Source organism: Abramis brama, assembly GCF_963993115.1.
Source record: "Abramis brama genome assembly, chromosome: 16".
In the NCBI taxonomy this organism is placed as follows: Eukaryota; Metazoa; Chordata; class Actinopteri; order Cypriniformes; family Leuciscidae; genus Abramis; species Abramis brama.
Window position 1 is genome coordinate 10,057,113 of NC_139978.1, and position 14,684 is coordinate 10,071,796.

Consider the following 14,684-nt stretch of genomic DNA (forward strand, 5'->3'; position numbering starts at 1 on the left):
TCCAGAACTCCTGGGAGCAGAGCAACAGGGGGAATAGCGTACAGACGTAGCCTCGGCCATGTCTGTACCATAGCGTCCAGCCTCAGAGGGGCGAGGGAGGGAGAACCATAGTGGACAGTGCGTCGTGTACTGAGATGCGAACAGATCCACTACTGTTTGGCCGTAAAATTCCCATATCTGCTCCACCGCCTCGGGGTGAAGTCTCCAATCCCCTGGCCTCAGCCCCTGCCTCGACAGGGTGTCTGCTCCTATATTTTGGCACCCTGGGATATACACTGCCCTCAGGGAGAGTATTTTCCCTAGGGACCACAGGAGGATCTGGTGCGCCAGTTTGTAGAATGGACGCGAACGCAGACCCCCCTGACAATTTATGTACGAGACCACAGATGCGTTGTCTGTACGGACGAGCACATGATGGCCCCACAGGTCTGGGAGGAAATGTCTCAATGCATTGAAGACCGCCATCATCTCCAGGCAGTTTATGTGCCAAGAAAGATGATGACTCCTCCACAGACCCTGGGCTGAGCGGCCTTCCATTACCGCTTCCCAGCCGGTGAGGGAAGCATCTGTTGAGATATCAACTCGATGGCAAGGAGCTCCCAACACCGGACCCTGGGATAGGAACCAGTGTTTCCTCCATATAACCAAGGCGCGGAGACACCGCCGCGTGATCTTGATCGTACGAAGTGGGTTTCCTCTCGGGGAGAACCCTCTGGTTCTGAGCCACCACTGCAAGGGTCTCATGTACAGTAGGCCAAAGGGTATCACATTGGACGCTGCTGCCATGAGGCCCAACAGTTTCTCGAACTGTTTCACAGTCCGTGACTGGCCTAGCTTCAACTCTTTTGTGGCTGTGAGGATAGCAGCTACATGAACGGACGATTGTGTGGCCCGCATCGTGACTGAATTCCATACCACACCAAGGAAAGTGGTTCTCTGTAGTGTAGAAAGCACACTCTTCTTGGCATTGAGTCTCAACCCCAATTTCTGCATGTGAGCGAGAACGACACCTCGATGCCGAACCACTAACTGCTCTAGACGAAGATCTAAAATGGGACGCAACCCCCCATCCTTTTTTGGAACAATAAAGTAGCGGCTGTAAAACCTTGATTCTCTGTCGGGCCAGTACACCTGCTCTATAGATCCTTTCGCTAATAGAGATTCTACTTCCTGCTCCATTACCAGAGCCTGCTCGGGATGTACTAACGTGAGTAGCACCCCATTGTAACGAGGTGGAGGAGAACCAAACTGGATTCTGTAACCTTTCTCTATTATCTGCAGGACCCATGGAGATCGGCAGATTCTTCCACTCAGAAAATCTACTAAGGGTACCAGTCTCTCGAGACTGGCCTCTGGTTTAACTGTAACAGCCACTCCGGTGACCTGAAGCATACTGGCAGGAAACAACCGAATTGACTGTTTTTGAACCCCCCTTAGGGGAGTCTGACGCAACGCCGAGTTGACGCTGAGCCACGAGCTTGCTGGAAACCGCTGCGCCCCGAGGCACCAAGGGTGGCGGGGTTGGCAGAATGGTCTCCTGAGGACCCCGAAGTGGAACAGGCACCGTGTACAGAGGTGAAGACCGCTCCACCCCGGCTGGGGCTGTCCTCAATGGTCTGACGCACATGGCGTCAGGACCTCTTTTGAGCCGAAGCCTTCTTTGCCATAAGAACGGTCCTCAGATCCGGCTTTGACTTGGAAGACTTCAGCTGAGAGTGTCGGCTCGGCCCCCATGATTTATTAGGAGGGGCACGAGACGCGACAGTCTCTTTCTGCGCACGATGTGAGGAGCTTGGCTGGGGATGCTCACGCCCAGCATCCCCAGGGGGCTGGACTCGGCAAGGGAGAAATTTTTTAAAAGCCTCTGATTGTTTCTTATTCTCCTGAAACCTTTCAACAACTGTGTTCACTGAGTCGCCAAAGAGACCAGAAGGGGAAAAAGGGGCATCTAACAGAAATTTCCCCATCTTTTTCTTTTATTTCTGCTAAGTTTAGCCAGAGGTGTCTCTCAGTAGCTACAAGGGCTGCCATAGACAACCCAATAGCACGAGCGGTCTCCTTCGTAGCCCTGAGAGAAAGATCTGTGGCCCGACAAAGTTCTCGAATTCCATCGGGACTCACTCCCTCACTAAGTCCCCCAACAGGTCTGCCTGATAGGCTTGAACCTCTGCCATGGTGTGAAGACAGGCTCCAAAATTAGACGTCGTTTTTAAGGGTTTAGTGGGCAACACGGGGGCCTTCAGGGACGATGCTGACCTGGGAGACAGATAGCTTGTGAGCGTCTGTTCCGCCAGGGGCATCAACCCATAACCATATTCCTTCAGTCCCCTTATATCAGAATACGTGTCCACTTGGGGACTGAAGAGACGTGAAGAAAATGGTCTATTCCACGATCTACATAGCTCACTATGCAAATCGGGAAAAAATGGAAGGGCCCGTCATGTGATGGAGATGACGTCATCTAACTTGCTTTTAGGGCAAGCACCTTTTCTCTCTACTGGCCAATCAATTTTAAATTTTTCAACAGCCCGTGTTATCACCTCCATAAGCTCCTCATGTGCAGGGGAAGAAGATAGTAAATCTTTTTCCTTGATGTTTGTGTCACTACCAACAATGCTCAGTCCATCTACCTCCTCGGAGCTAGAGCACTGAAGCATTGAGCTCTCTCCCCGGGTGGAAGAAGCCACAGAGCGGGCTTCCGACACTGGCAAGAGAGCACTGGATCCCTCGGGTAAAGGAGGAGATAAGGCAGAGCCAGTCTCCAACCCTGCTGAGAGATCCATTTGCGAACCCCAGGAATGCATTCTCCGTGCAGCCTTGGCAACAGCGGGTCCTGCACCCCGAGGTTCGTGAACCTGACCACTCTCGTTGAACATGGACAGGCGGGAGCGGAGCATGCAGAGAGGGAGACGCTCACAATGCTGACAGTCAGCCCCCTCAAAGGCTGACATAGCATGCTCCACTCCCAAACAAACTACACAAAGTTTGTGTGTATCCCCAGCCGTAAGGAAACGAGGGCAGGGAGAAGCACACGACCTGAATAGTTGTTTCGCCATAATATTGAGATAAGTGACAGACAAACAATAAATATACAGACAGTTTTGACATAGAGCGCCTTGCTGAGACACAAAAGCTAGCACCGGTTGCACAGGATGTGCTTTTATCCTTTCCTGGTCATGACGTCACCTGCCCGTGACGCTCATTCTTTCCACTGGACTAGTTGACATACGTGCTTCAGACGTAATCACGCGTAGGTTGTTCCCAAGGCGTCGTCGACACGGCGCGAGTTCCCTCGAAAGGGAACTTTTACTGTTATCCTTTGAAATAACATGACCAGTGCCCAAAAGTTGTGATAGTCTTTTCTTCCCTATTGTGACGTATATCCGTGTGAAATGGCTTCTAAAAAAAAAAAAAAAATGTAGGCTGGGTTTTGATTTTGTCTATGGGGAATTGATTGGATCATTGGATCGTTGTGGTTTGCTATTGCTGTGATCTCATATGAGTGACAGGTTGTCCAGCCCTTGTCACAATAAAAACGTCATTAGAGAAAAGATGTAGTTGCAGAGGGAGGGGAAGGTTTTTTTTGTTTAAAGATTACAAGGGCACATGAATTAAAAAAAAACAATAATGTGCATGGATAAATTATTTATAATAAATGCTACTGCAATATTCCACAAACAAACAAGAATTGTCAGTTTTGATTTCATTGTGACTTTAACAAACACTATAAATGTTTACATGCTCTCAAATAATCCATTTAATTTGATGTCAATCCTTGAATCAGACTATTTTCTCAAATAGATTAAAAAATGCTCGATACGTATGTTTGCATTTTTTTTATTTTTTTTTTATGTCCATGGGTGTACATTTCATCTAACAGTAGGGGGGGACAGTAAACAAAACTATTCTCAAGAGCATTTTTTTAAGGAGACACTAATAATACAGCCAAAATTGTACTTGTAACCTACACAAAGGTATAGTTGTTTAAATATGAGTTATGTTCATAGGTTCACCACACGGTCATATAATTATTAAATTATCTTGTGTCATCCACATAGTGTTTTAGGTTTCGTCTGGGACAGACAAGCCCATTGATCTGCCACTTAACATCATATTGAGCAAATCCCAGCACAACAGTCTACAATATTAGCCTAATATCAGTTCTTCCAGAAAGACTCGGGAGAAAAAATACCGTAACAAGTATACAGTGAGGAAAATAAGTATTTGAACACCCTGCTATTTTGCAAGTTCTCCCACTTGGAAATCATGGAGGGGTCTGAAATTGTCATCGTTTAGGTGCATGTCCACTGTGAGAGACATAATCAAAAAAAAAAATCCAGAAATCACAATATATGATTTTTTAACTATTTATTTGTATGATACAGCTGCAAATAAGTATTTGAACACCTGTCTATCAGCTAGAATTCTGACCCTCAAAGACCTGTTAGTCTGCCTTTAAAATGTCCACCTCCACTCCATTTATTATCCTAAATTAGATGCACCTGTTTGAGGTCGTTAGCTGCATAAAGACACCTGTCCACCCCATACAATCAGTAAGAATCCAACTACTAACATGGCCAAGACCAAAGAGCTGTCCAAAGACACTAGAGACAAAATTGTACACCTCCACAAGGCTGGAAAGGGCTACGGGGAAATTGCCAAGCAGCTTGGTGAAAAAAGGTCCACTGTTGGAGCAATCATTAGAAAATGGAAGAAGCTAAACATGACTGTCAATCTCCCTCGGACTGGGGCTCCATGCAAGATCTCACCTCGTGGGGTCTCAATGATCCTAAGAAAGGTGAGAAATCAGCCCAGAACTACACGGGAGGAGCTGGTCAATGACCTGAAAAGAGCTGGGACCACCGTTTCCAAGGTTACTGTTGGTAATACACTAAGACGTCATGGTTTGAAATCATGCATGGCACGGAAGGTTCCCCTGCTTAAACCAGCACATGTCAAGGCCCGTCTTAAGTTTGCCAATGACCATTTGGATGATCCAGAGGAGTCATGGGAGAAAGTCATGTGGTCAGATGAGACCAAAATAGAACTTTTTGGTCATAATTCCACTAAACGTGTTTGGAGGAAGAAGAATGATGAGTACCATCCCAAGGACACCATCCCTACTGTGAAGCATGGGGGTGGTAGCATCATGCTTTGGGGGTGTTTTTCTGCACATGGGACAGGGCGACTGCACTGTATTAAGGAGAGGATGACCGGGGCCATGTATTGCGAGATTTTGGGGAACAACCTCCTTCCCTCAGTTAGAGCATTGAAGATGGGTCGAGGCTGGGTCTTCCAACATGACAATGACCCGAAGCCACAGCCAGGATAACCAAGGAGTGGCTCTGTAAGAAGCATATCAAGGTTCTGGCGTGGCCTAGCCAGTCTCCAGACCTAAACCCAATAGAGAATCTTTGGAGGGAGCTCAAACTCCGTGTTTCTCAGCGACAGCCCAGAAACCTGACTGATCTAGAGAAGATCTGTGTGGAGGAGTGGGCCAAAATTGGATGGAGGGGAAGGAACCATCCTGGTGGTGGTGGGGAGGATGGAGGTGAATGAAAGCGTCAGCATCTGCAAACTCAGATATGTATAAGTACCGATCTTTTATACTACAAGTATTAGAACACAGTTGGATAGATGAGAAGGTAATAAGTGACGTAACAATTGAGTCTTCCTGGCAGAACTTACGCTAAAACTTTTATTTCACACATAAGCTTATTGCTGTGTTGTAGTGGGTAACTTATAAAAAAAAGCTACTGTATGAAACAAGCTACCAAACAAGCTAGGTAACAATATAATTGCTGACATAGTGGACTCATGGAAAAATAGATTGGATATCTTTTTTTTTTTTTGTGATTTAGCCTGAATGGAATATTTTTCTTGAAAAAATTTAACTATACAATTTTTGCTTCTTTTTTTCGCTCTAATGAGGCTTGAGATCACCTTTTTTTCTCGCTTAAGCAAGATTTAATAAAGACTCACAACTGAAGATAACTTTTCTCCCTGTTTGTGGCTATGGACTATTTTTGTTGTTGTTGTGATTTGCTAATGCTCATGGCAGATCCATCACAATGTCATAATTTTTTTTTTGTTAAAAATGACATTGTGAACGCTAAGCGAACCAGGACTAAATGTATCGTTTTCTTTTTTGGTCTGGACCAAGCAGGGCCGGTTCTAGACATTAGGAGGCCCTAGGCAAAATTCATGTTGGAGGCCCCCCACCCCCAATAAAAAACACTTGAAACAAATATGATTCCTAACCTTTTTATTTATGCAACATTTAATTTTAAATTTAGTATATTTTTTCACAGTACACAAGTTTGGACACATTACTATTTTTAATGTTTTTGAAAGAAGTCTCTTATGCTCATCAAGCCTGGATTTATTTGATCAAAAATACAGAAAAATAATATAGTGAAATATTATTAAAATTTAAAATAATGGTTTTCTATTTTACTATACTTTAAAATATATTTATGTGATGCAAAGCTGAATTTAGTGTCACGTGATCCTTCAGAAAACTTTATAATATTCTGATTTATTATCAAATGTTAGAAATGGTGCTTAATATTTATTTTATAACCTGTGATACTTTTTTTCAGGATTTTTTTATTATTAAAAAGTTGTTTTAAAAAGTCTTCACTATCACTTTTTATATATTTAACACATCCTTCCTGAATATTCCTGTTTTTTCTGTATTTTTGATCAAATAAATGCAGGCTTGTAGAACATAATAAAAAACTTCTTTCAAAAACATTAAAAATAGTAATGGGTCCAGACTTTTTACTGGTACTGTATGTAAATATTAATCAAACTTTATCTAAGGTAATCTCTTTTTTGTTTAATGAATATGTTATTGTTGTTGTTGTTATTTTGCTGTTGTATTCAATTTATTCACAGTTCCAGAATACCACAGTAGGTGAACATAAGTGCTTTTATCATTTTTTTCAAGCTGCAGTATGGGCAGGATTTTTCCCTCCCATTTAATCAATATTGACTGCAGATATTGTCATATTATTAATATCAGTAATATGATATTATGTATTGCATTGCTACCTTAAATATGCTATACACAAATCAAGTGGAAGAGAAAGACACGATCGCTACTGAGCAGAAAAAAAAAAAATCTAAACTGATATTATTGGCGTAAGTAGGCTATGATGTCAGGGTATAATCTAATCATCAGCAGAATTTAGAAGATAAACCCATAGATATGAGATCCTTTATTTGAAACATTTAAAAATGTTGTAGTGTGTTGGCTTTTAAACTTTGAATACAAACGTCTTGTCTATGGAAATGTTGCAGGACATACGAGGTAAAAAATTGTGACTATATGGAAAAGGGAATGATCAGGTTATATGGTACAATTCTGGTAATACCATGGAAATAAACAAGGCTTCATTTTACAGTACAGTTGCACTTTACTTACTGAGTAAATTGTAAAAACATCTGCAAGAACATACCCAGTATTTAAGATGTGCCATGACATTAGGGAAAACTGTTCCTGCGGGGTAGTTACCAGGTAAGTGTAAGGTAAATTATTTGATAAACCCTCTATAAATGGGTGTAGCAATGAACAACAACTATGTAAGACAAGGTAATTTATTGGAAACTACCGTCTTAATTTCAAGATAGTAATAAATAAACATGGACTGTTACCAACATAACCCTAGGATAACTACAAATCTAACTTGAATTGATGGGTAATACTGGAGGTGTTTCAAAAAATTGAGGAAGTACACAATTAAATCTGAGTTATTACCAACCTAAACAGGTAACAAGTACACAGTACTTTGTTGAGTTGATATTTAACAGTGGTGTTTTTTTCCCCTGGTAGTTTCTCTGTAATTGCATACTAATCACCTTAAGTAATTACACACTAAAATACTATAATTTACCATATGCTTACCAGGTAAATACTTAGTAATTAGTTTGTAGTTTCTCTGCATTTACATACTTGTTACCTGTGGTAATTACCAATAACCAACTATAACTTACCATATATTTACCAGGTAAATACCTAGTAATTAGGGGACTGTAAAAGGAAGGGTTACCGAATAGATTGCAATCACTCCAAAATAGATGACGACAACTCACACACCTGTGGCAATCGCCTGCTCTGCCTATTAGCTATAGGAGCTAGCGGGACCAAGAGAACCGAACACACCCTTACAATAATTTTTTTCGATTTTGTATTGAGTTTTAAAAATAATAATAATATTAATTGCCTTCTGAATATAAAACACATCTTGAAGGAATATAAATAAAATGTCTATTATAATGTTGTGTTATCACCATGTCTACACCAGACGTGAGCGGTGTGATTTAACGGGACAAAAGCAAATAGAAACCATTATAATTAGTGATGCTGTCTACACCGGATGTGACGCAACAATTTCTATTTTTATTCTATTTTTATCTATTTTTCCCATTCTTTTTTATTCTGACATGAGAACAAATGGATTTGCAATGCTCGGTTTGTCACATCCAGTGTAGACAAGCCGGTGTAGACGCGGTGTATGTCTTCAAATTTGAACACCTGTAATCCTTCTTCAGACTGTCAGTCCAAATCCAATTTTTGTGCTTATCCAATTTAAATCTGAGCAAGTGTGAACAGCAAATAAATCACATGAAATGCATTTTTTTACAAGTCCGTTTCGAGCTACATTCATATGTGGTTTGAAATCCTATTCAAATCGCATTTTTGGAAATCCGATCTGATAGGATTTCGCATGGTTTATGTGACTTTCTCATGCGACGTAAAATGTAAACATCAGACGTTGTTATAGGAAACAGGCTGAAAGTCGTGACAGAAACAAGGTTGTGTTGTACAACATGCCGGACGAGCAGAAAATAACAATATAATGGTGTCATGTTTTGAAACCAGTGAAGACAACAGCACAGAATAAATCCATGCATACCAGCCTCCTACATTTCTGCTGCTGCCTCAGAAGATGCAGTAGTCCAGCGTGGCGGCTACACATTGTCATGTTGTAAATAAGACAACATCTGTATTACAAACCCCATGTTGCGGTTGTTGTTGTTTTTAGCGTATACCTACCAACATAACATCATTGCCATAGAAACCAATGCCGATATTCCGGAAAATGAAAGAGCGGAATGGGACACACAAATCGGATCTGAACATTTGCGATACACAAAGTAGACAGTCAATAATGTCCTCATGCATAGACATAAGAGGATATGTCCTTATGTGCCTTCTTAGTATATTTATAAATACACCTGTGTTTAAAGGCCAACTGAACTGCCTTGAAACGCACAGCTTTGTATGATGCGTTGTCGTAATTTCCACTGAAACAGGAAACTAAGGCGGGACATATTCAATGGCTTCTCCCCCTTTTCAAATAGGCAGTAGCGTTTAGTTTACCTCACAGACTGCAAGGACTGCAAGTCGTACTTGACAGCACCATGGAAATGAATCCGAGTGCTGATGATATGTTGGATTCAATAGTAGAGGTGTGAATAAATTCTAGTCATTTCATTCTTACCAATGTACAGTTGGAAAACGGAATAAAACTTGAGTAACTGAACACAAATCTCCAACCAGTGGCATAATTTGTTTTAAAAAGTGGGAGGGACAGGTGACAAAAATAACATTACAATGTCCAGAAATCAATTTCAATAGTACACTGGGTTTAATTTGCCATTTAATGAGATATGCTAATATTGTTAGTGCCGAGAATTTTCACGTAAATAAATCCAAGTTCTAATCCACACTCGTATAGTTTTTTTTGCTCATCAAAACCAAATATGCTTATCAGTGGTTGTTGTAACGACTGAGACAAATCAGACACAATTATTTGTTAGTTAACAAATAATATTTAAAACTCACTCTGGGATCTGTGGTCCCATCCCCCCAACAAGGGCAAGAAGGGTCTTTGGTTACCATGACTACGATCAGATAAGTTGGTTTTATCGCTGTTAAGAATGTGGTCACGTGGTCAAGACAGAGAAGAAAGAAACAGACTTTAAAACAGACTTTGCTGCATTAATCATAGGCGAACTGATCTATAAATGAACATGCATCCAAGAAACTGTGTGAATGATTTACTGTCTTGTGTACTATTATGTATTTGATACTAAGGTATGTATTTTATTATACAACCAACGGTCAATGTAACCCCATCTGTATCATGTCTCCTATCTCATTAGTTCTCATTTAATGACTCACACTTTAGTGTACTGTACATCACCTTCTCTTAGAATGCAGTGTGTGTTTGTTATATCTAGCTGAGCATTAATGGACACAAACAGGAAGGCAGATGTCTAACCACACTTGAGATAGTGTCATAAATCCTCCCCACAGAGGAATCTCCCGCTTGGAAATTCCCCCTTTCTTATTGGTTGAGCCAACCCTGAAAGGGTGGACCTTTCTCAGGTTTTAAATGGTCGCTATACAAGCTCTTCCTCCTCTTCTTCTGGCCTTCACTGCTGCTTCTTCAGGTTGATGTCTGTGGGGACCCCCACCGGGGCCCATGGGTTCCATTCTGTCACTCACCATTTTACCTATGCATGTATGTATGTGTGTTTAGATTAGTTATGTTTGTGATTTAGTTAATAAAACTTGTGCACAATACGTATTTGATTATGATTCTCTGCTTGCAACAAAGTTTATTTTACAATCTTGATCTTGTTACATGCTCTAAGCGCTGTACATGCTAAGAAATAATTATTTTTCGGTGGCCATAAAAGATAAGCTTTTCTTAGAATAAATGAATAATCAAAAGAGTTCATTGGACGAACTGATTAATTGATTGTAATATTAATTTAGCTACATCAAGTTTAATCCAGTTAACTGACCCAAATATTAATAATTAATTATAACAAGTTATGAGTTATTATTAATATTTACCCTTTGAGCTAACTCGTTACATTGTATATCAAGCAGGGACATGTTTGTGGGCATTTTGTTTTGTGATTTCACCGAAATTAATAGAGTGTCTCCGCAACGGTGTTAAGCCTTGTTTATACTTTTGCCTGGCTCCGCAGCGCGAGTCTCCGCAGACTGCGGGTGCACCTCCCCAAACGGATGAGGCATTTATACTCAACGTGCTCGCCGTTGTATTATTCTGTGAAACAACAGGGGACGACTCAAGTAATTGTCCTCTTAACCATCAGGAATCAACGGTGAGAAGAAGAAAGGTCCACATGTGACAATGTTTATTTTAGTACATCACCACCAATACCACACTACAAAAAGAATTGTGTAAAATCCATTATTACTTGTGACATTAGAACAAAATATGTGGATATAAAAACATGTATGTAGGCTATACAACTAAACTAACGATCTCTTAAATATTTTCTAATTTCACTAAACATTTCATTAAGTTTCGTGGACATTTTATAAAACATGGACCTTTATTTTTATTAAAATGGCTTATGTCAGCTAATTTAAGACGCACAAACTGGGTCCCGGTGCTGTGAGACGTACATGCTTGGCCAGATTCGTCTCGAAGTCGTGCATCTTCGGATGCGGAGCCACACGCGCTGTTACAAAATATAAAGCTAGGTTTATACTTGCCACGTCCGCACGAGCGCGAAGGTGCGTGCGGCAAAAATGACGTCATTGCGGTGTGGGCCGGTCATGAGCGTTGGGTGCGCAAGACACCATTTCGCTTGGCGGTGTGCACAGCTTATATTTTGTAACAGAAGAATATATTATAATATATAAGCTTATATTTTATCGGAACAGAAGAGCAGTGTTTTGTCCCGCGACTACTAGTGTTGCTTTCGTCAACGAAAATTATGACGAAATATTGTCGTCAACGAACCGTTATCACCTGACGAAAACGAGACGAGACTAGACGTAAATGCATGGTCATGTGACGATGACTAAAATACATGTATAATGCAATATCGTTGACGAATAAAAACGAGACTAAATGTGGTTTAAAAAATAAAAACTATGCTAAAATGTCTCTTCATTTTCGTTGACCAAAACGAGACGAGACGAAATGTAACGTCACGACGAATGAGAGAGTTGTGCGTGAACCCATAGCTTTGTCGGCTTTAAATTCTGGATTGCGATCTGGTCACCCGATTATCAGCGAATTTAACCATATATTACTCCATTAGTTATTCTATTAAAATGTCTCATTGATATATTTGACACATTCATAATCATTACTTTTGCTGGTTCTTTGTGACAGCTGTTATGTGCGTTATTGGCAGCGTCTCTTGTTACATGAACACGTCACCGCATTAGCGCCAGAACATGGAGATTTTATTTTAGAGTATAATCGCACAACCTATTCGATATTTTATAATTAAATAAACTAATCGAATATCCAAAAATCGTGACTCATCCCTGCATGGAATCTCTTGTTTCTTTTCCCAAATCTTCACTCACGTCACGTCTCACCCATTTTCTAAAGGTAGCCTATTATAAACGTTTCTTGGTTCACTTTTAATTAAGCCTATTATATTCGTATTCTTTACTGTGGTAAAGTAGAAAAACGCTGTAGGACAGATAGCCTACATTTGTACTTGCATGTCAAATTCTTTTTAACCTGTTAAGCTGTAACCCCACTTTTGAAAAATCCCAAGAAATGACATACCCAAACTGAAACAGATACAGTTCATGAACCCTTTGTACTAAAAGCACAAGTATGATCTCATTTGAAAGCTGACACCTGGCAGTTTATTGTAAATGTAGAATTAATTATTGTCATAATGACAAAAATTGTTATAAATAGCTTCAAAGTTTTGTAAAGTTATTAGAAATTATTTTTTATGAAACATCCTCATGAAAAAAAAATAGTTGGCACTGGAGCAATCTAGAAATGCACTACAGCTAATGCCACATGTCTAAACATTTTATGTTTAAAATCTTAAGATAATAAGTCCAAAACTCTGTATTTAGTGAAATGTTTTTCAAGACCATGTCATGTGACTTTATTTTGATTTGACGCTAAAATGCTACTGATGTTTATTGTCATCTTCTAACCATCTATCCAGTATATTGTCTTTATTGTTTTGTGGTGCAAACGAGCCCCATTCAGTCTCAGTCTCCCCCTGCACACATTCACACCTCTCCAGCCTAGTTATGGCTCTAAATATGCATTTCTTTTGTCTGCATTATAGTTACTAACGACTGGCTATTCACAGGCTATTCATAGGGTTTCAGTCACTAATTTCTTTTCTTAAAGTTCACCCTTACATTTTAAACTGTATCAAATGCATTTCTTGAATAAAGAAACATTTCAGTAAGCATTCAAAAAATAATAAAAATATAACTTCTAGGTGGCAGGTGCACCTAGGGCTAGCTAGCATGTTAGCTTAGCACACCATCAATACACGACAATTTATGAGATTAAAACCATGTTTGTGCTTATAAACTTACTTTATAAAGCAAATCGAGTATATTAAATAATTTTTTGTGATCTAATTTGGCTTCAGATAAAAAATCAGACAGAAAATATACTATTGGATAGTGTTCTGCACAACGATTCTATATAGATTAGCATTACATTATAAATATAATCTATTATTATGGAAATACCTGGCATGGATTGAAAAACACAGGTAACTCAAATATCATAGCAAACATGTTTATTGTCTTCAAAACTGCATGTTACAGCCATAGTTACAGCGCGATCTCGTTAGCTTTGTGTGTGTTCGAGGCTTCCTGGATTGTCACATCCCAGATAGCACACGTACGTCGGGCCGACGTTGGCCCGATGCACAAAGTTCCATCGACACGATGTCGCTCAGAGATCGTTTGCTCATCGGCAATATGTCGCCTCGACGTCGGCCTTTGATCGCAAATGATCTCCGGCCGATGTTTGAACGATGCAAAGCTGTAAATCTTTTGGCAGCTCTGCATAGGTTTTATAGGACCTTTATTTATACAGGTCGGACCTTTCGGGCTACTCCTTACATTAGACACCATGCGCTGCTTTCATTGACGCACGCACTTACGAACACACGCATGCACGCACACACACACACACACACACACATACAGAGCGGAGATCGCGCTGCAACACTCACTCAGCAGCACAGCACATAAACTGTAGTCAACATTGCCCCGAGACTTAAATTGATAAAATAGCTTTGATACTGAACACATGCAACTTTCATCCCTCTTAATGGCCATATTCAAGAAAAAAAGTGGAGTAGTTTTACACTTCCATCTTACCTCGCACTCTTTCAACGTTAAACTGCTGGAATACATGCTCTGCTTCTGTGAACAGTAAACACCGCCTTCTATGATTTGATTGGCTATCTATTTGGATGGTCGCTGTAAGGTAGACCAGCCTAAAATGTAACTTTTAAACCTTTTTGCCATCCTAAAAACAGAGCAGAGCAAGAATTTCCAATATTGAATTTCCAGTTTGGCCATTTCTAACTATTGACATACTATTGTTATTATTGACGTATAATTATACACTGCAAAAAATTTTTTTCTTACTTAGTATTTTTGTGTTGTTTCTAAAGCTAAATTATCTGCCAGTGGGGTAAGAAAAATAATCTTGTTTTCCAATAGAATAAAGATTATTTTTCATACCCCACTGGCAAATAATTTAGATTGTTTTAAGCAAAAATTACTTAAATTACTTTCTGTTTATCTGAAAACAAAATAGAATTTCTTATGTCATTTTACTTCTCTAGTAAATGCTTCTTGATTTAAGAATTTTTAGATATTTGGACTGGAAACA

The 14,684-nt window shown here is 40.0% G+C and overlaps 1 protein-coding gene across 3 annotated transcripts in view; it reads left to right on the top strand.

The window, feature by feature from the left end:
- The window catches only part of gpr153 (G protein-coupled receptor 153), a 150,398-nt gene that overhangs the window by 84,606 nt on the left and 51,108 nt on the right, over window positions 1–14,684 (top strand). The gene's annotated exons all lie outside the window — the stretch shown is intronic.